At 40.2% G+C, this 23,190-nt stretch overlaps 1 long non-coding RNA gene across 1 annotated transcript; it reads right to left on the bottom strand.

The window, feature by feature from the left end:
• Positions 1-576: 576 nt before the first annotated feature.
• LOC142181496 (uncharacterized) lies at positions 577-22,230 on the bottom strand. Its single transcript, XR_012710158.1, has 4 exons — positions 21,776-22,230; positions 8,898-8,966; positions 1,997-2,063; positions 577-985 (listed from the first exon to the last, which is right to left on the bottom strand). It is a non-coding gene; the product is annotated as an uncharacterized LOC142181496 (long non-coding RNA).
• Positions 22,231-23,190: the final 960 nt, after the last annotated feature.

Genomic DNA, 23,190 nt, shown 5'->3' with positions numbered 1-23,190 from the left:
CTTGTTAGATTTGGGTCAAACCACTTGCATCTAAAGAGTATCAATTTCTTATATGGCCAATCTGTATATTCTAGTTGTAATATTTCTTTGACCACACCATAATAATCATTATCTCTAACTTGATTGCCATCACCACCTTGAACCCACACCCCGCTGTTGTTGCTATTTTTATTTTTAGAGAATCCTCTGTATGAAACTTATAACCATTCACTACGTACTTAGACATTGTTGTGACATGAAGCCCAGGTCCCCAAGATATATCTTTAAAAAATTGATTTACATCATTATTTGGATTATTTACTTACATAGTGTTAAAAAAATTCAGAAGTTAGCATAACCAAATATACACACACACACACACACACATAGCGAGAACATCAGAAGAACATCATCAGAATAAATTTACAAACTATTTGAACCACGTATCAATACTCGTATATACAACATCATGGCCAAATTGACCCACGAAGTGACTGTGACACATCAAATATTTTTAGTAGTTGCATCAATATGTAATCACAGTAAATTTCACAATTTGACAATTAATAAATCAATACTTACTTAAGAAATGGTACAACTTCGGGACAATTTAGCAACACATAAATTTGTCACGACTCCAAAATTAACTCGGTTGTGATGGCGCCTATCATGAAACTAGGCCAGCCGACACAATCCCAAATCAAACCAATATTTCAAAATAAGGACGTTTTAAGCTATAAATTAAATAAAATCCCATAACATGCGTCTAAATAACAAGTGCGGAAAGAAACACAAGCCCGACATGAGGGTGTCACAAGTCACGAGCATCTACTAAGGTCTAAATACAACAAAGACTATCACAGTCTGGAAAATACTAAAAACAGTCTAAGGAAGATAAAAGGGAGAACAACAAGGCTACAAACGCCATGCAACTACATTGCCAACTCTGAAAGACCCGCTGGATGAAAGATCAGCGTTAGCAATCACGATCCGCAACTCCTGGGATCTGCACACAAGGTATAGGGAGTAATGTAAGTACGCCAACTCAGTAAGTAATAAAAGTAAATAAAGACTAAGCAGTAAGAAAACACATAATCCACGTAATAACACGACAGTAAGTATAATATGTTTCCAAAACAGTATATATTTCAAATTATCTTGTAAAAATCCAATTTTCAGTAAAAAAAACCCTTTGAAAAATGTCTTTTTAACAGTTTCAACACAGATTCAATGAAGTTTAGAGAAAAAATGATAAAAATCGTAAATAGCCCCTCGACATAACATCAATCAGAACTAGCCCCTCGGGCTACCTCATAGTCCCTCGTAATCAGCCCCTCGGGCACAACATGAATCAAGATCAGCCCCTCGGGCAACATCATATCACTCACTCAAGGTACCCGCGCTCATTGGGGGTATTCAGACTCCGTAGGGGCTCCTACAGCCTAAGCTCTATAACAAGCCATCTTGTGGAATAACAAATCAGGCACTCAGCCTCTCATATATCTCAAATCAGTACAACATGCTACGGCGCGCAGCCCGATCTCATGATATCCTCACACACAGGCCCTCAGCCTCACTCAGTTAGAAACCTCTCAAGCCACTCGGGCTAACAGTAAAATAGGGCACTCAGCCCAAAATATCATTTATAGTATCAAAACTGAGTAAATAAGGCTAAGTTATGAAATCAGTAAAACACAGCATGACTGAGTACAAATATTACATCAAGATAGTGAGGAATAGTAGTTAAAAAAAGCCCCTCAGTATCCAAACAGCTTGGCACGGGCCTAAATATGGCATTCAGCCCATAACATAGTAATACTTTCCAAAGCACAATAGTATCAAATAGTTTTCAGTCAAATATGCGACTTAATAGTCGTACGGGACGGACCAAATCATAATCCCTAACGGTGAACACCCCCACACTCATCATCTAGCGTGTGCGTCACCTCAAAGTAGTGAAACAATGTGAAATTTGGGGATTCATACCCTCAAGACAAGATTTACAATCATTACTTACCTCAAACCAGACAAAACTCTAGCCCGCATGCCTTTGCCTCTCGACTCGGCCTCCAAATGCTCCGAATCTAACCAAAATCAATTTTACATCATTAATACACGCCAAAGGAATAAAGCCCATACGGAAATTATCAAATTAGCTAAAAAATCCCGAAATTGGCCTAACCCGACCCCGGGGCCCACATCTTAGAAGCCAACAAAATTCATAAAACTAGAAACTCCTTTCACTCCCGAGTCAATACATACCAAAATTATCAAAATCGAACCTCAAATGGCCCCTCAAATCCTCAATTTAAACTCTCCAATTTCAATATCTAATCCCCCATTTTCACCCTTAAATCCCATAATTTTCATGCTTAATCAACTGAAAATCACCATAGAATCGAGTTTTAGGTTCAAAAATATTACCTCAACGAGTTTCTCCTTGAATCCCTCTTCAAAACCCTCCAAAAATCAAGTTGAAATGGTGAAGAACACCCAAAATTCGTGAAGGGTTCCTTTAAATACCTTCTGCCCAAGCATTTCGCACTCGTGGCTCCCTTTCACGCACATGTGGACCGCTTCTATGGTCAAATCAATCGCACCTGCAGTTTTCACTTAAACGTCCAAGACCGGATCTGAGCCCCGGTACCGCACCTGCGGTTCTTCTTCTGAAGGCCAAACTCGCATCTGCAGTCTCCATACCGCATCTGTGACCTCGCACTATGGTCCCCAATCTGTAGGTGCGGAAATGACAGAAGCAGCAAAATCTACAGCAATAACTCAAAGCCAAACCATCCATTAACCACCCAAATTCATATCGAGGCCCTCGGGACCTCAACCAAACATGCCAACAAGTCACATATCACCATTCAAACTTATTCCAACCTTCGGAACACTCAAAACATCAAATCACCCTTGGATTCAAGCCTAAGGATTTCCAAACTTCCGAATTCTGCAGATGATGCCAAAACCTATCAAACCTCGTCCGAATGACCTGAAATGTTGCACACACGTCACAAATGACACAAAAGACCTACTCCAATTTCTAAAATTCCATTCCAACCCCGATATCAAGATTTCCACTGCCGACCGGAAAACGCCGAATTTCAATTTCGCCAATTCAAGCCTAAATCTACCACGAACTTCCAAATTACATTCCGAATACGCTCCTAAGTCCCAAATCACCTAACAAAGCTATCCGAACCATAAAACCCCAATTCCGAGATCATTTACCCATAAGTCAACTTTCGGTTGACTTTTCCAACTAAATAACCAACTTAAGAGACTAAGTGTCTCATTCCACCTAAGACCACTTTGAACACAACACCAGCAACACGATATGATAAAATACAGCTGAACGACACACAAGGAAGTAAAAATGGGGGAGACGAGGTTTTAACTCATGAAACGATCGGTCAGGTCGTTATATCCTCCCCCTCTTAAACAAACGTTCGTACTCGAACCAGTCAAGAAACATACCTGAAGCCTCAAATAGGTGTGGATATCTGCTCCGCATCTCTCGCTCAGTATCCCAAGTAGCCTCTTCCATGGGCCGACCTCTCCACTGCACTTTCACTGAAGCTATATCCTTCTATCTCAACTTTTGGACCTGCTGCTCCAAAATAGCCACTGGCTCCACATCATAAGTCAAATCACCATTTAACTGAACCGTGCTGAAATCTAAAACATGAGACCGATCGACAATATGCTTCCGGAGCATAGAAACATGAAATACCGGATGCACACTCGACAATCTAAGTGGCAAAGCCAACTCATAAGCCACCTCCCTAATCCTTCGAAGCACCTCAAAAGGCCCAATGAACCGAGGACTCAATTTACCTTTCTTCCCAAATCTCATAACACCCTTCATGGGTGAAACCTTCAGTAGAACCTTCTCCCCAACCATGTAAGACACATCATGAACCTTCCTGTTAGCATGGCTCTTTTGTCTCGCTGCGCTGTACGAAGCCGCTCCTGAATCACTTTCACTTTTTCCAAAGTATCCTTCACCAAGTCTGTACCCAAAAGCTTAGCCTCGCCCAGCTCAAACCATCCTACTGGAGATCTACATCGTCTCCCATATAAAGCCTCATATGGAGCCATCTAAAAACTCAATTAATAACTGTTATTGTATGCAAACTCTGCGAGCAATAAAAACTGATCCCATGAACCCCCAAAATCAATGACACAAGTGCGCAACATGTTCTCCAATTTCTGAATAGTGCACTCAGACTGTCCGTTCATCTGAGGGTGAAAATCTGTGCTCAACTAAACTTGAGTACCCAACTCTCGCTGCACGACTCTCCAAAACTGCGATGTGAATTGAGTACCTCTATCTGAAATGATGGAAACTGGAACCCCATGCAGGCAAACATTCTCTCAGATATAAATCTCAGCTAACCGCTCTGAAGAATAGGTGGTACATACAGGAATGAAGTACGCGGACTTGGTCAGCCAATCCACAATCATCCAAATGGCATCGAACTTCCTCAAAGTCCATGGGAGCCCAATTACTAAATCCATAGTGATCCTCTCTCACTCCACTCTGGAATATCCATTTGCTGAAGCAAGCCACCCGGTCTCTGATGCTCGTATTTCACCTGCTGACAATTGAGACACCGAGCTATAAATCCCACTATATCTTTCTTCATTATCCTCTACCAATAGTGCTGTCTCAAATCCTGATAAATCGTCGCGGCACCCAGATGGATGGAATACCGCGAGCTATATGCCTCCTCCAGAATCAACTCCCAAAGCCCATCTACATTGGGCACACATATCCGAACCTGCATCCTAAATATCCCATCATCACCAATAGTCACATCTCTGGCATCGTCGTGCTGAACTCTGTCCTTGAGAACAAGCAAATGAGGCTCATCATACTGGCGCTCTCTGATGCGATCAAATAAGGAAGACCTAGAAACCACACAAGCTAAGATCTGACTGGACTTCGAAATATCCAAACTCATAAACCGATTGGCCAAGGCCTGAACATCAACTACAAGAGGTCTCTCCCCAGCATGAATATATGCCAAACTGCCCATACTTACCACCTTTCTACTCATGGCATCTGCCACTATATTGGCCTTCCCTGGATGGTACAAAATAGTGATATCATAATCCTTTTGCAGCTACAACCATCTCCGCTGCCTTAAATTGGGATCCTTCTGCTTGAACAAGTGCTGGAGGCTACGATGATCAGTAAACACTCATAAGACACACCATAGAGATAATGCCTCCAAATCTTCAATACGTGAAATGGAAACCAACTCCAAATCGTCAATAGGGTAGTTCTTCTCATGAGGCTTCAACCGACGAGAAGCATAAGTAATAATTCTACCCTCCTGCATCAACACACACCTAATACCAACTCTTGAAGCATCATAATATACTGTATATGAACCTGAAGTTGATGGCAAAACTAATATTGGAGCTGTGGTCAAGGCAGTCTTGAGCTTCTGAAAGGTCCACTCATACTCATCTGACCACCTAAATGGAGCACCCTTTTGAGTCAATTTGGTCAAGGGTGATGCAATAGATGAAAATACCTGATACGAACCGATGGTAATAACCTGCCAAACCAAGAAAGTTGAGAATCTCTATGGATGAGGACGGCCTGGGCCAACTCTGAACCGCCTCTATCTTTTTCGGATCAACCTGAATACCCTCAATGGATACCACGTGTCCCAAGAAAGCCACTGAACTGAGCCAAAACTCACACTTGGAGAACTTTGCATAACGCTTCTCCTCCATCAACCGCTGCAATACAACTCTCAAATGCTCAGTGTGCTCCTCCTAACTACGCGTGTGCACCAGAATATCATCAATGAATATAATAACGAACAAGTCGAGATAGGGCCGAAACACGTTGTTTATAAAATGCATGAACGCTGCTGCGGCATTGGTCAGCCCAAAAGACATCACAAGGAACTTAGAATGACCATATCGGGTCCTGAAAGTTATCTTAAGAATATTCGAGTCCCTGATCTTCAACTGGTGATACCCTGACCTGAAATCAATCTTGGAGAACACTCTTGCTCCCTGAAGCTGGTCAAATAAATCATCAATACGAGGCAAAGGATACTTGTTCTTGATTGTGACTTTGTTCAACTTCCTGTAATCAATGCACATCCTCATCTTGACATTCTTTTTTTAACAAATAGAACAGGCGCACCCCAATGCGACACACTAAGACGAATAATCCCTTATCAAGGAGTTCCTGAAGCTGCTCCTTCAACTCCTTCAACTCCGTCGGTGCCACACAATACGATGGAATGGAAATGGGCTGAGTGTCCGGCAACAAATCAATACCAAAGTCAATATCCTTGTCCGGTGGCATGCTCGCCAGGTTTTTAGGAAACACATCCGGAAAGTCCCTCACTACTGGAACAAAATCGATACTAGGAGTCTCTGCACTGACATCCCTCATAAAGGCTAAGTAAGAAAGACAACTCTTCCCAACCATCCGCTGGGCCTTCAAAAATGAAATCACCCTACTGGGAACAAAATCAGTCAAACCTCGCCACTCAATCCGTGGCACACCCGGCATGGCCAACATCACCTTCTTAGCATCACAGTCCAAAATAGAACGACACAGAGATAACCAATCCATGCCTAATATCACATCAAAATCCACTATACAAAGCATCAGAAGGTCCACTCGGGTCTTAAAACCCCCAATAGTCACCACACACGATCGATATATGCGGTCTACAATAATAGTATCGCCCATCGGAATAGATACACGAATAGATAAAACAAGAGGCTCACAGGGCGAGTCTAAATAACGAGCAAAATAAGATGACACATATGAAAAAGTGGAACCAGGATCAAATAACATAGAGGCATCTCTGTGGCAAACTGAGACAATACTTGTAATCACCGCATCTGAAGCAATAACATCTAGTCTGGCTGGGAATACATAGAAACGGGCCTGACCACCACCTGATCGACCTCCCCCTCTGGGGAAACCCCTAGCTAACTGTCCTCCACCTCTAGCTGACTAGGTTGGTGGTAAAAGTAACTAGTGCTGAAGTCGATGGTTGACTCCTCTACAGAGGCGGACCCCCATGACGATAAGGACACTACCTACATACATGCCCCAAATATCCACACTCATAACAACCCCTAGTGCTGGAGACGGGGACTAAAGGGAACCCCTAGAATCGGGATGACTAGCAGAAGAACCTGGCATGGAAGAGCCCTGAACTGATGGAGCACGAGATGAACTCTAGGCTGGAAAGGCACTAAGTGATGAATGACCCTGATGAGAACTGTGGCCTGATGATGCCCCCCGATAAACTGGGCGAGCTGATTGAGTATGTTTGAATGGACAACCTTTGTCATGCTAAAATTGACCCCTATGAGGAGCACCACTAAATCCACCCTGACCATGAGGCCTCTTTTCCTCCCTCTCAACCGTCTCCTGACCATGAACCATCTCAATATGTCGAGCTATGTCAACAACCTTATCAAAAGTGGTACCACAGACCCTCTCTCTAGTTATAGGCAATCGAAGCTGAAAATTGAGGCCATATATAAATCTCCCGATCCTCTCTCGATCTGTGGGAACCAACTAGACCGCATGACGAGACAACTCGGAGAACCACATCTCATACTGTGTAACAGATCTATCACCCTAATGAAGCTGCTCGAACTGCCTGCACAACTCATCTCGGCGAGACTTAGGTACAAACATCTCCAGAAAGAGAACGAAGAACTAGTGGCAAGAAAGAGGCATTGCGCCAACCGTCCTACGCCTCTCGTAATCCTCCCACCAACTAAGTGTAGCCCTATAGAACTGGAAAGTAATGAATGAGACCCCACCGGTCTCCAGAATACTCCGGTCTGAAGCATCCTCTGATGCTTATCCAAGAAATCATATGCATCCTCACCCCCAACACCACTAAATGACGGAGGTTGGAGTATCCTAAACTTCTCCAATCTGCCCTACTCATCCTCTAGCATAACAGGAGCTACATAGTCTTGCGCAACTACAACCGGCTGGGTTGGAGGTGCCCCCAGTGTCTGAAGTCCCTGTATAACCTGCTCAGGTGTGGCAGCGACGGGAGTTTGAGTGCCTCCCCCGGCCTGAGAAGTAGCTGTGGCCGTAGTAACTGAGACCGCCTGAGCCATGCCAGTGTACACTGATAGAATCTGGGCTAGGGGCTCCTGAAGGCCTGGAATAACAATGGGCATTGTCGGTGCCTGAGCTGGTCCTACTGGAGCATCCGCAACTAGGACCTGATCATGAACTAGGGTGGCTAGTGGATCTGCAGGTACTGCCCTAGTTGCTATGCGGGCTACACCCCTGCCCCTACCATGGCCTCGACCGCATCCTCAACCTCTAGTGGCCCTAACTAGTGGTACTAGTGGTCGTCCATCCTGACCGGTAGCACGTGTCCTTACCATCTGAGAGAGAATAGAATAACAGAAGTTCAGTTACCAGAATCAATAGATTCGCACGACATAAATTCAAGAATATGAAGTTTTTCCTAAAGGTTCTGCAACCTCTCGAAAAAGGTACAAACGTCTCCGTACCGATCCGTAAGACTCTACTAAACCTACTCATGACTCGTGAGACCTATATAACCTAGGCTCTGATACCAACTTGTCACGACCCAAAAACCAACCCGGTCGTGATGGCGCCTATCATGAAACTAGGCCAGCCGACACAATCCCAAATCAAGTCAATATTTCAAAGTAAGGATGTTTTAAGCTATTAAGTAAATAAAATCCCATAACATGCGTCTAAATAACAAGTGCGGAAAGAAACACAAGCCCGACATCAGGGTGTCACAAATCACAAGCATCTACTAAAGTTTGAATACAACGAAGACTATCACGATTTGGAAAATACTAAAAACAGTCTAAGGTAGATAAGAGGGAGAAGAGCAAGGCTACGAACGCCATGCAACTACCTTGCCGACTCCGAAAGACCCGCTGGATGAAAGATCAATGCTCGCTATCACGATCTGCAACTCCTAGATCTGCACACAAGGTGCAGTGAGTAGGCCAACTCAGTAAGTAATAAAAGTAAATCAAGACTGAGCAGTAAGAAAACACATAATCCACGTCATAACACCACAGTAAGTATAATATATTTCCAAAATAGTATCTATTGCAAATCGTCTTGTAAGAATCCAAATTTCAGTAAAAAAACCTTTGAAAAATTTCTTTCTAACAGTTTCAATAGAGATTCAATGAAGTTTAGAGTAAAAATGATGAAAATCATAAATAGCCCATCGGGCAAGACATGCATCATAAATTGCCCCTCGGCATAACATCAATTAGAACTAGCCCCTCGGGCTACCTCACAGTCACTCGTAATCAGCCCCTCGGGCATAATATGAATCAAGATCATCCCCTCGAGAAACATCATATCGCTCACTCAGGGTACCCGCGCTCACTAGGGGTGTTCAGACTCGGGAGGGGCTCCTACAGCCCAACCACTATAACAAGCCATCTCGTGGCATAAAAAATCAGGCCTTCTGCCTCTCATATATCTCAAATCAGTACAACATGTTGCGGCACACAGCCTGATCCCATGATATCCTCACATACAGGCCCTCGACCTCATTCAGTCAGAAACCTCTCAAGCCACTCGGGATAACAGTAAAACAGGGCGCTCAACCCAAAATATCATATATAGTATCAAACAAATAAGGCCGAGTTATGAATTTAGTAAAACACAACATGACTGGGTACAAATATTACATAAAACAGTGCAGAATAATAGTAAATAAAAGCCCCTAAGGGTCCAAACAACTTGGCACGAGGCCCAAATATGGCATTCAGCCCAAAACATAGTAATAATTTCCAAAGCACAATAATATCAAATAGTTTTCAGTCAAATATGTGATTTAATAGTCGTACGGGACGAACCAAGTCACAATCCCTAATGGTGAACGCCCCCATGCTCGTTATATAGCATGTGCGTCACCTCAAATTAGTGAAATGATGTGAAATCCGGGGTTTTATACCCTTAGGACAAGATTTACAATCATTACATACCTCAAATCGGACAAAACTCTAGCCCGCAATGCCTTTGCCTCTCGAATCAGCCTCCAAATGCTCCGAATCTAACTAAAATCAGTCTTACATCATTAATACACGCCAAAGGAATAAAGCCCGCGCGAAAAGTATCAAATTAGCTCAAAAATCCTTGAATTGGCCAAACCCGACCCCGAGCCCATGTCTCGGAATCCAACAAAAATCATAAAACTAGAAACTTCTTTCACTCCCGATTCTATACATGCCAAAATCATCAAAATCGGACCTCAAATGGTTCCTCAAATCCCCAATTTAAACTCCCCAATTCAAGCCGCAATCCCCCAATTTTCACCCTTAAATCCCACAATTTTCATGCTTAATCAACTGAAAATCACCATAGAATTGAGTTTTAGGTTCAAAAACATTACCTTAACGAGTTTCCCTTGAATCCCTCTTCAAAACCCTCCAAAAGCTCCAAAACCCGAGTTGAAATTGTGAAGAACACCCAAAATTCGTGAAGGGTTCCTTTAAATACCTTCTGCCCAGGCATCTCGCACCTGCGACTCCCTTTCATGCACCTGCGGACCACTATTGCGGTCAAATCAACCGTACTTGCAGTTTTCACTTAAATGTCCAGGACCGCATCTACACCCCAGGTACCGCACCTGCGGTTCTTCTCCTAAAGACCATACTCGCATCTGTGGTCTCCATACCGCATCTGCGACCTCGCACTTGCGGTCCCCAATCCGTAGGTGCAGAAGTGATAGAAGCAACAAAATCTGCAGCAACAACTCAAAGCCAAACCTTTCGTCAACCACCCAAATCCATCCTGAGACCCTCAAGACCTTAACCAAACATGCCAACAAGTCACATATCACCATTCAAACTTATTCCAACCTTCGGGACACTCAAAATAACATCAAAACATCAAATCATCCTGGGATTCAAGCCTAAGGATTTCCAAACTTCCGAATTCCGCAAATGATGCCAAAACCTATCAAACCTCGCCGAATGACCTAAAATTTTACACACACGTAAAAAATGACACAATGGACCTACTCCAATTTCCAAAATTCCATTTCGACCTCGATATCAAGATTTCCATGGCCGACCGAAAAATGCTAAATTTCCAATTTTGCCAATTCAAGGCTAAATCTACCACGGACCTCCAAATTACATTCCGAACATGTTGTTAAGTCCCAAATCACCTAACGAAGCTATCCGAACCATAAAAATACAATTCCAAGATCATTTACCCATTAGTCAACTTCTAGTTTACTTTTCCAACTAAATAACCAACTTAAGAGACTAAGTATCTCACTCCACCCTAAGACCACTCCGAACACAACACCACCAACACGATATGATGAAATACTGCTGAACAACACATAAGGAAGCAAAAATGGGGGAGACGGGGTTATAACTCATGAAACGACCGGCCGGGTCGTTACAGAATTGTAACTGACTTGTACTCCATATCACTCAAACTTCTCTTTCTAACATCCTTCGAATATCGTCTTGATTAATTGAATATGGACATTGGTAGATAGATACAATAGATCATTCAAACATTCGATAGTGTGCCTATCGGACCTATTCCTAGAACATGGTACGTTACTCTCAAAATAATAAGAACAAAAATATGTAGTTTCCTTTGCGAGATATGCTTCACATATAGATCATTCAATCCTATTCCTCTACTTAACAAATTGTTTGCATCTGCCAATTGTCCTACATAATGTCATGTTAGCCAAGAACATTCAAATAAAATAGAATACTACATCAAACTTATAATATTACCTTTCAAAGGGATATATCCATTTGCATTGAATATTCCCTCCAAGTCGTGCCTCGTGTACAATGTGGATTGGAAGGTGTTCTATCACATCAAAGAAACGACATGGAAATATTTTTTCCATCTTATTAGAAGTTACACGAATGTTCTAATCCATCCGAAGTAAGTTTTCTTTTTTAATGTGATAGAACACACATCTTTGAAAAATAAACTAATCTCTATGATGGGTTTCCAGATTCTTTCAGGCAAACCACAAAATGCAATAGGCACTAAGGTCTCTATGAAAACATGACAGTCATGACTTTTCAAATGGCTCAACTTCCCTACCTGCATATCTGCTTGTTTTCCTAGATTCGACGCATAACCCTCAGACATCTTCAATTTCGTAACCCAATCACAAATTTGTCTGTCTTTCCTCCAAAGTGAATGTGTAACTTGCTTTGGGCTTGAACACCTTACCATTATTTTTTATTTTCAAGTATAATTCAGGTCGCCTACAATATTCTTGTATGTCCATTCTAGCCTATGGGTTATCTTTTATCTTACCTTTAACATCCATCACTGTGTTGAACAAATTGTCAAAATAATTCTTCTCAATATGAATGGCATCAAGGTTGTGTTGGAGAAGATTATCCTTCCAATAAGGCAACTCCCAAAATATACTCTGTTTCGTCCAATTATGAGTAACACCGTATCTGGGGAATCTAAAAGGTGGAGCCTCAATAACTTTACTGAAGTTCTGGACCCTCTCCCAAATTTCCTCACCTGAAAGTATCGGAGGTGGCAAATCATATTCCACTTTATTCTTTTTGAATGCATTTTTCATCCTTCTAAACTCATAATCATCAGGCAAGAACTGACGGTGACAATCAAACCATGATTGCTTTTGGCCATATTTCAAAGTGAATGTTTTACCATTTTCCATGTAGTAAGGACAAGCTAGATTTCCAGCAGTCATCCACCCAGAAAACATTTCATACGCAGGAAAATCATTAATAGTCCACATTAAATTAGCACGCAATTTTAATTCTGCTTGGTTGATGTGTCATATGTTTCAACACCATCATACCACATATATTTTAGCTCATCAATCAAAGGTTGAAAATATACATCAATCAAACTTCTCGGATTATGTGGATGGGGGATAATACAATTTAAAAATATATATGGACTAGTCATATACAACTCAGGTGGTATATTATAAGGTGTAAGAAAGACATGCCAACATGAATATGGTGTCGCATATATAGAAAAAGGCGTGAAGCTATCCGCAGACAAACCTAACCAAATGTTCTTTGGTTCACTAGCATAATCTAGATATGTCCTATCAAAGTGCGTCCAAAGTGCCGTCTCATATGAGGAGAAGAACTTATCGACTCATATAACCTCTTTAACCTAGGTATAAGAGGTAAATAATGCATCGCCTTCACAACGGCCATATTCCTGCTGGAAAGCCTCTTGAAATGAGGCTTTTCGCAGAATTTACAACTTTCTAAATTTGCATCATCTTTATAATATAACATGCAACATCTTCACAACAATAAATTCTCATTGACGAAAGTCGTAACTTAGAAACCAATCTCTTTGCCTTATAGAAATCACTAGGTAATTTGATATTTGGGTCAACTTGTTCACTCATAAGGTCAATGAAAGAGTCCATAGCCGCTTGAGAAATATTTCAATCAGATTTGATACTTAGTAATCTAACTGCAATAGACAACTCAGAGTGCAGCTTTCCTTCACGTAGTGGACGACTAGCTTCCTCTAACCGTTCACAAAAATGTTTTGCATCATCATTAAGAGTTTTTTTAACATTTTCATTGGGCTCACACCCGGAGTGCATCCCAAAAGCATCCGCAACTATATCCTGAAATCTAGAATCATGATTTGTATTCTCCACCGACCTACTACTTTCACCAACAACCATGTTATGAAATATTCCACGGCTACCATTGATCTCTAAATGATTAGTCCATACAAATAATTCTTTATAAACCCCTTCCTATAAAGATAAAACTTAACTTCATCCGGTTTTTTAAACTTCACACAATCGCACTTGACAAAAGGGCACCTAATTACTCCTTCAATTTGGTATGGTGAAAGTGACATTGCATCTCTAATAAAGTCATCAACCCCTTCTACAAAATCCTCCTGCAATCCCCACCGATTAGGATAATTCCTATTGTACATCCAAATACGATGTTCCATCTATACAAATAAAACAAGTGCACCTAATTACTCCTTCAATTTAGTATGGTGAAAGTGACATTGCATGTCTATATAAAGTCATCAACCCCTTCTACAAAATCATCCATCAATCCCTGCTGACTAGGATAATTCCTATTGTACATCCAAGTACGATGTTCAATCTATACAAATAAAAAAAAAATAGAGATATTTTTATAAGTATTAGAACTATTCAATTTATTCTACAATTATAAATTAATTAAATATTTTTTAGTTAATTAAGATAATTAATTTTTCCAAATTACATCAAATTATATTATAGTAAATATAATTAATTATAATTCATTCAATTTAAACACAAACTATAAGTTCAATTCTGTAACGACCCGACCGGTAGTTTGGAGCATTAGCAATTTGCTCGGTAGTTTACGGGTATGAGTAGCTCTGTATGATGTATTTTGACTTGTATAAGTCATCGGTTTTGGTATTCAGGATATTCGAAATTGATTTGGAAGAATGATTCTCTAGGAAGATTTAAATTGGAAGAGTTGACCTAGTTTTGACTTTTTATTATTCGACTTCTTATTAGAGTTTTGATGATTCGGTTAGCTCCGTTGGGTGATTTTGGACTTTGGAGCGTATCCGGATTGTGATTTGGAGTCCCGTTGTTGAATTCAGCTTGAAATGGTGAAAGTTGAATTTTTGAAAAGTTTGACCGGGAGTGGAGTTTTTATATCAAATTTGGATTGTGGTTTCGTGGATTGGAATAGCTTCGTTATGTTATTTGGGATTTGTGTGCAAAATTTGGGTTCATTCCGGGTTGGTTTGCTATGTTTCGGCACGAGTTATATAAGTTGAAAGTTCAAAATTCATAAAGTTTGATTAGAGGTGCGATTCATCGTTTTGATGTTGTTATGCGTGAGTTGAGGCCTCAAGTAGGTCTGTGTTATGTTATTGGATTAGTTGGTATAATTGGACGGGGTCTCGAGGGGTTCGGGTGAGTTTTGGACAAGGTTTGGATCATTTCCATTCCATGTTGCATTGTTGTAGGTATACTGGTTTTGGTGTTTCCGCATCTACTGAAGGATGGTCACAAATGCGAGTCCGTAAATGCGGATATTTGGCCATAGGAGCGCAAGTAGACTTGGTTGGAATAAATCACAAAAGCGGAAGTTGGGGCGCATATGCTGCCCCGCAGAAGCGATGGTCTTGGGCGCAGAAGCGTGTTATGCTTTGCACCTGTGATTGTGCAGAAGCGGATGTATATCCGCAGGTGTGAGGGGTCAACTAGTTAGTGGAGTCTGCAGAAGCGGAGCTCGTGTCGTAGAAGCACTGAAGCGGCTCCTGTGTCCGCAAAAGCAGAAATGGCTGGGCAGAAGCTATACAAATCGAGGTTTTGGTTCTTTCTTAATATTTTGAGATGTGGGACTCGGATTAAGGCAATATTTGGAGCAATTTTCATCCCAAGGATTGGGTTATGTTTTCTACCCTTGGTTTTGATATTATTTCATGAATCTATCTTCATTTTTGGCAATCGGTTGATGAATTTTAAAGAGAAATTGGGGGTTTTAGCCTAAAGTTTCATAATGTGAATATTTGAGTTTTGAACATCGATTTGGAGTCGGATTTGAGTAAAACTAGTATGGTTGAACTCGTAATTGAATGAGTTATCAGATTTTATGAGTTGTGTCGGGTTTTGAGGCGCGAGCCCATATTGGACTTTTTAGTTGATTTTGGGCATTTGATTCAAGATTCAACACTTATCGATGGGTTTGTTTTATTTGGCATTATTTGATGTATTTGAGTTTCTTTTGGCTAGTTTTGAGCCATTCAGAGGTCGGTACGTGCGAGATAGCATTTTTGGAGCATAGTTTGGCTTGCTCGGTATTGGAATTGGCTTGTTCGAGCTAAGTAACACTTCTAAACTTGGTCCTGAGGGTATGAAACCCCGAATTACGTGTTATGTGATTGGTGTTGAGGTGATGCACATGCTAGGTGATGGGCGTGTGGGCGTACACCGTGTGAAATGTGACTCCTTTATTTTTGTGGTACTGTGTAGTTACATGATCTTACTTGTAACCATGAAATTTCTACGTATTTGAGCTATTGAGCTATGATCCATTTTAGAAACCATGCCTATGCTACATGCTTATCCTATTGAGGCCCACTAAGGTCATTTCTGCTATTGAGTTATCTGCTTTCATTTCTTTATATACTCAATCATGTGTATTCATATGCATATCATATCTCTGTCTTTGTTACCATTTATTGGCAAATCATATCATCATTTTGGGATAGTTTCATGGCATTGTGAGCCCGAGAGACTGGAGAGATTGATGATTGAGTATGGTTGAAGACCTGAGTGTGAGTGATATTATGGGATTGGGTTGCACACCGTAACATGTTATATTAATTACGTATCTGGGATCAAGTTGCAAGACATAACGACTATATTGATTTATGATAGTACTTGGGCTGAAGGAGGTCTCCGGAGTCTGCACATACCCTCAGTGAGCGCGGTTGATTATATTGAGGGATTGATCTCCCTTGGACATGGATCTTGTCAGAAGCATTTATATACCTGGTGATGGCTCCTCCCCATGGGCTGGATTTGGCCCTACTCAGTATTGAGTAACTGCTGTTCAGTTGATGTATATATTCCGGGATGGATCTTCCCTGGGCCGGATTGGCCATATACCGTACTGAGTGATTAAGAATGATGAGTGAAAAGTGTGAGACAGTGAGATTGAGTACTCTGAGAGTGTGAGTACATTAGTTCATCTCTGAGATACATGGCATTGGCATGCACATATGACATACAAGCATAGAGATGCATTTTTCTCATATTGTACGGTATCACGTCATTCATGACTTCTCATACATATTGATATATGGGTATAGATATATGGGCATTGTGAGGTATTTCACACATCCTATCTAGAAATAAAATGAATCCTCTTATTTATTGTGGAAAGGATTTTTGGGAAAAATTTACAGTTTTCAAACTTTCTCATATTTTCTACGATTTTGGCAAAAGATTTGGGTTTTCACTGATATACTTGAAAAGCGAAACTATTTTTTGGGAAACTATAAAAAACTGAGTATTTTATTCTGAATTACTTCTTTTATTACTTGCTTTGTGTTGTTATGAACTGGTGTTGGCCATTGGATGTTGGACCCGACCTTTGTTCCAGCTCGTCACTACTTTTAACCTAAGGTTAGGTTTATTACTTATTGAGTACATGGGGTCGGTTGTAATCTTACTACACTTCTGCACCTTGCATGCAGATGTTGGCTGTTGATGCTATTGTGTTCGATGGGAGCTGGATTTGAAGATGTACCTGTGTTCCGGTTGTAGCTGCCTCTTGTTCGTGGTAGCCTTAGATTCATAAAACTCGGTTTATCTACTTTTCAAATAGATGATGTATTTACTTCATACTAGCTTTGTAACCTCTATTCTTAAAAGCTCATGATTTGTAACCAGTTCTTGGGGAATGTATAAGATTCAGTTAACTTTTCTATTTAATTGTTTTATTTATTTCATTGGAATTGGATAGTTGTTAGTTGACTTATCTAGAGGGTTGGATTAGATGCCATCACGATTAGTTGGATTTTGGGTCGTGACAGATTGGTATCATGGCTCTAAGTTCATAGGTTCTACAATTCATGAGCAAGTGTCTAGTAGAGTCTTGCGGATCGGTATGATGACGTCCATACCTATCTTTGAGAGGCTACAAGACATTTAGCATATATTTCACATCTTTCTTTCCTTTTCGTGCGACATTGATTCAGCTTGAAGCATAACTCTTTGTATTCCTTTCACGCATTCGTGTGCACATGTGAGCGCTCGATATCAATTGTGCATCGGCGGCTTGCGATTCCATGGATAAGGTGGAGAGATGTGATTTCGGTGTGCCGATGGTGGGCTAGTTTGGAGAACTTGAGGCCGGGTTTTAACTATAGCTTGAGCACGAAGATTTCGTTTTTGTGAGCACGTGCTTTTGGACTTATATGTCTGGTAGTGTCCATTTGAGTGGAATTTGTGGCTTTAATAAGTTGGATGACTATATGATGAGTATGATATGACTACAGGATGTGTTCAGACAAATTAAATGTGATGAGAAGAGTTTGCTTATAATTTAAAAACAACTATTGGGTGCTTGATGTCTACCGCGACATGACGTATAGTCTCGAGCTATGAGTATATTGGAGGATCTTTAAATTGTTTAATTATGTAATGAATTTGGTTCTCATGCCTTGTTGGTGAGTTTATACTCAGGAAGATTAAGTGATTGCGTAGTAGTTGTGCTATGAAAGGGTATAAAGAGATGTTAGTTGAAGCTAAGCATGTGGGTTATAACCTGCAAGGTAATCTACGGATGTGTGACTTTTATGATGTCGTGTGGAGGCCTTCGTTTCCACTAGTGGGTTATATTTGTGTGATTTGAGCTTGAATTGGTTGTAATAGTTGACCTGACCGTCATGAGGATGAATGCAAGCTTGGTAGATGATTTGAGGTATTAAATGATTTGTGTTACATGAGCTTATGAAGGATTTAGTTGAATTTCAGTGCGAGTTTATGACAGTAAATGAGTATAGGCATTGTGAGTTATTGTGTGTTTTGATCTATGGCTTTGAGCCATGTGGGTGAGCTGGTTATCAACAATTTAATTGGATAGTTATGTGTTGTATCAGTTTCAGTCTGAGGCATACTTGTGGATCGGTTATGGCTTGCAGATGTTGGTTTTGATCATGAATTAGCAAGGAATTTCTTGATACGAGTTATGTTACAATTTAAGGGTATATGGGAATTATGGGATGATTGAGTTGTTATTCGGGAAAGAAGATGTAGTGCGCATGGAGTAGGGATTTGTTTGGTTGCATTAAGGTGGGTTACTTCCTTGGATGTTGGTGTGATAATGGGGCACATGTTGTTCAGTCCATTTAGTCGGTTTAATTGAGATTTGACTGGAGTGGAAGACTCTCGAGAATGGTTCTAATGTATGCAAGATTTAAATGTAGCTATTGGGAACTTTCAGGATTTGTATATGGCTAGAAACTGAGATTTTCATTGGAGGGGGTCGAGACTCGCGATATTTCTATATCATTATAGATTCTACATTTTAGTATCAAGAAGGGGAAGAAAAGCAGCTTCAGATTCACGGAAGGTCTCTTTAGAGTGTGTATCTCAATTATGGTACTTTTGGGGTGCTTAAGAGGGAATTCAACGGCTTTTGAGCCTTAGGGCGGTGTGGTTCTATGCTAGAGTTTGTGGGACAAGTTTTGGTTTAGGATTGTAGTGTTCTAGCAAAGAGAAGTATCAATTTGAAGGAAATTTAGGAGGAATTGGGAGAATTAGGGCAGCTTGGTAACAGATTGGATCAATATGGTAATGAATATGATTGACTCTTTTGGTTCTTAGGATGTGGTGAGTCTCTACATGTGTTTTGTGGCAATAATCTTGGGTTTAGCGACCTGCATGACTTGATTGAGTTAGAGAGATTCAATTTTGATGGTCTGGTTATGTGAAAATTGGTTTTGAAGAGTTCTCGATGATTTCCATCATTGTTTGAGGTGGATATTTCCTTCCGATGTGTGGAACATGTTGTGTATTGGGATTTTCTTTTAGATGAGATAAAATTGAGGGTTTCTGACTAATCGGGTATGTATTCTGCTGGTGACTCAGAGTTGGTTATGAGATTCTCATGCTTTTCATATGATGGAATGATAGAGGCGGTGTGTTGTGTGGGATTGAGATATGCATGTGCAATGTCACAATTCGATTTTGAAGGGAAGGTCATGAATTCTCAGTCACCATGGATGGTTTCCTATGTTTAGATAAATGCTACAACTACTTGGATTGCTTGAGAAGGGTGCGCATTTCAGTAGGCACACTTTGTTTGGACTTACAGATGCTTTATTGGTATTGTGATGCTCGCTTGGTTGATCGACTACTGATTTTCAGATATTGCTATGTGGCGCAGAAGAATTAGAGAAGTATTCCTCGTGGGATGATTGTGTATGAGAGATGTGTTAGATATTCAGACTGTGAAGATGGGGATCAGATATGGTGATTCATGTGTTCTATGGATTGGGGAACGGGAGTTCTTAAGAATAGATTGTTTTGCGGTTGTGGACTGTGAAAATGTGGCCAAAGCTAGTCAAAGGATGGTATGCATTATGGTTAGGCCATTCTGGACCTTCGGAGGGTTATTTATCTATTTGTGGATGACCAGAGTTGATTTGGGATCCAGTGGTACGCCCAATTAGGATGTGTATTCTACTCCACGTCAGATTGGTTGGCTCCATACACCTATGGTTGAGGGATGTGCCATTCGGTTGTTGTTGAGCTCATTCGTGTTCTGATATAATCTGTGAGTTACTCTTCTATTCTACGAGAAGTTGTGATTCGTTGGTTATATGCACACATGGTGCGGTTCTATTAGGGCCCTTATAGCTGAATTTGAGCGAGATGGGTATTTGGGTATTGCATGATTGATTGCGTATTGGTTATGATCTTTTGGGTTAGGTGTGGCATTGTGTAATTTGCTTCTCCGTGGTTATGATAATACACTTTGGGTACTTAATTTCGAATTGCGTGTGGTTATTGATTTTGAGCAGGATGGCTTGAGGTATATAATATGTGTCACACCTCCTTTTTACTACCCTCTAGAACGGGTAGTAGGGAGTTTTTTGCAATTTAAATGACAATCGAAACAGGATTATTATTTAAAAATCTGAGTCGCCACTTCAAATAATTTATGGTGTCTCAAGTCACCGGTTAAAATCCTGAATCGAGGAAGTTGACTCTATTTACGGTCTGCAAATACAGAAATTCAGGTAAGGAATTCTGGTAACCTGGGAGAAGGTGTTAGGCATTACCGAGTTCCGTGGTTTTAGCACGGTTGCTTTGATCATACTTGACTTAATCAAATTGTTTAATTACTCAATTTAGAATCTATGTGCCTCTTTTAATTAAGAAATTATCTTAAAACAAGTCACGCGTACGTGTACTCATTCCATTTGGCGCGTAAAAAAATCATGTCACGCGTACGTGTCCACAATTAATCACACTTTATTAATATTAAGATTGTTTGGCCAAAGTTACGTGAACGCATACCTCGATTTATTTTGAAAAACCATAATTATGTCACGCGAACGTGTACACAATCACGATGATAGATTAATTACTAGCACCTGCAACATACTAGCAATTATTCTAATAAAAAGAATAAGACAAGATGCAACAAAAGAAAAGAGAATCTCATCCTAATAATCTCCTATCAAGTTAACTTACCAAAAAAATAATAATAAACGATCTTCTGTCAAAAGGTTAAACCAATTAACTAGGAAACATGAGCTTCCCATAAGCACTAAGGTCTAGTTCCTTTTACCAAGCTTTAGGCTTTCAACTATCCTGGCATTCTATTAGCTTCTTTGAAATTTCAATGTAGTGAATGAGACCGACTTACATTTTCATATTATAGGTACTCATGTCAATAATATGGATTACCTTCTTCTTGCTCCGGCAATTTGGGTAAGACACAACAACAGACCAACATTTTTATAGATAAAGAAAATGGGAAATAAGGGATAAAGTGCTTACATTTGCCGCAACGTGGCATGATCATTTTAGAAATCATATAGCTTGAAACTCATATAACTTAACATTATTCAGTGTTGAGATAAGGAGACAAATCAGATCAATCAAGACAGAAATCAATAAAAGGAAACTGAAACGCCATGAATCATGATGTATATTCTTTTATACCCGCTAGTAACAGGACATGAATAAATTTCCAGTGAAGAAATGGAAGAACTGACCTTCTATTGTTGAAATTCTGGAGCAAATACAATGCAAATAAAAGCTCTAAAATAGCAAAACTCTAAGTCGAGCTATAGACTAGGCATCTGGACCAGAATCGGTAACCCGAACGGATTCGATTCGACTGGATTTGGGTAATAATTTCGAGCTGATTTCCACGCTGATTTGGTGCAGTTTCAGGGAGTTTTGGAGCTGGGTTTACCGTTGGGTTCGAACTCGGTTTCGCCGGATTCAATGGAAGGTCGTCGGAATTACATGTTTCCGGTCATATTTGGTTTCGTCTTGTGTGTGTCCTACTATTTCTTGGCAGCACGGCGGGAGAGGGGTCATGTGTTTGGTTGAAGATGAAGCATAACGGTGGGGGAGGGGTCATGTGTTTTGTTGAAGACGAAGCAGAACAGTGGGGGAGGGGTCGTGTTATGTAAAACGACGCTGATGGTTGTGTGTCTGTAGGTCTAGGGTCTTAGAGTCTAGATTATTTTTAGACTAGTTTTTGGTTATATAGAAAGGTTTTTAGGTTAAGAGGGTATGAGTTTGGTATTATTGGACCTTAAAATTGGGCCGAAGACTAAAAAATGGACTACAAGATTAAAAAGGGATAAACTAACCCAAAACTAACTCTTCCTTCTAAATATACAAATTATAAAATAAAAATATAAAACTAATCTTAATTAATTGAACTAAACTTATTAAACCATGAAACTATTTTTGTGTTTTCAAGATTATATAAAAATAAAAATAAGGTACTATTTTTGTATATTTTTTATTTAAATTTATGAAAGATACGTAAACTAAAATATTTTTGTAATTTTATTTTTTGTGACGAAATAAAGTAAAAGAGTAAAAATTAGTTGAAATAAAGATATTAGGCCTAAACTAAATATTTACATGCTAAAATATAAAATTTTTTGGGGAGGGTCAAAAATCAGATGTCTACAATATGGACCAGTGTTTGGATGGGGTCACGAGTTGTAGCGGAGTTATGTTGAGGTATGATCCTTTGTGTTAGATTCGTGTGTTAAGGTTCTACGGTGTGTGATGGATTTTCACCATTTTGTTGTGGCAGTACTTGTTGAACTTGCGGGACTGTTCTCTCGTTCGAGTCATTTCTCATGATTGAGTACATTTGAATTGTTGCGTATTTGTGCACAAATTGCATGGTTTGTGGCTCTGTGTAGTATTGGTGTGGTGTGTCAGCAGAGCAACCTTTATATGATAAAATGAAGTCGCCAGACTTAGAATTGGTGCCATCGGATCTGACTATGGTATATTTGGAAAGATAATATCGTAAGTCGGCTTAGAAATTTCTATCATTCTTATCGGAGGAGAGAGAGCTCCATGACTTGTTGATCTGATAAGTAGTTATGAGTTTCTGCGTGTTTCTTTCATCATCAGCAGAGTATGAAGGTTTTAG

Source organism: Nicotiana tabacum, chromosome 6 (genome assembly GCF_000715075.1).
Source record: "Nicotiana tabacum cultivar K326 chromosome 6, ASM71507v2, whole genome shotgun sequence".
Classification (NCBI taxonomy): Eukaryota; Viridiplantae; Streptophyta; class Magnoliopsida; order Solanales; family Solanaceae; genus Nicotiana; species Nicotiana tabacum.
This window is presented reverse-complemented; position numbering and strand designations above follow the sequence as displayed.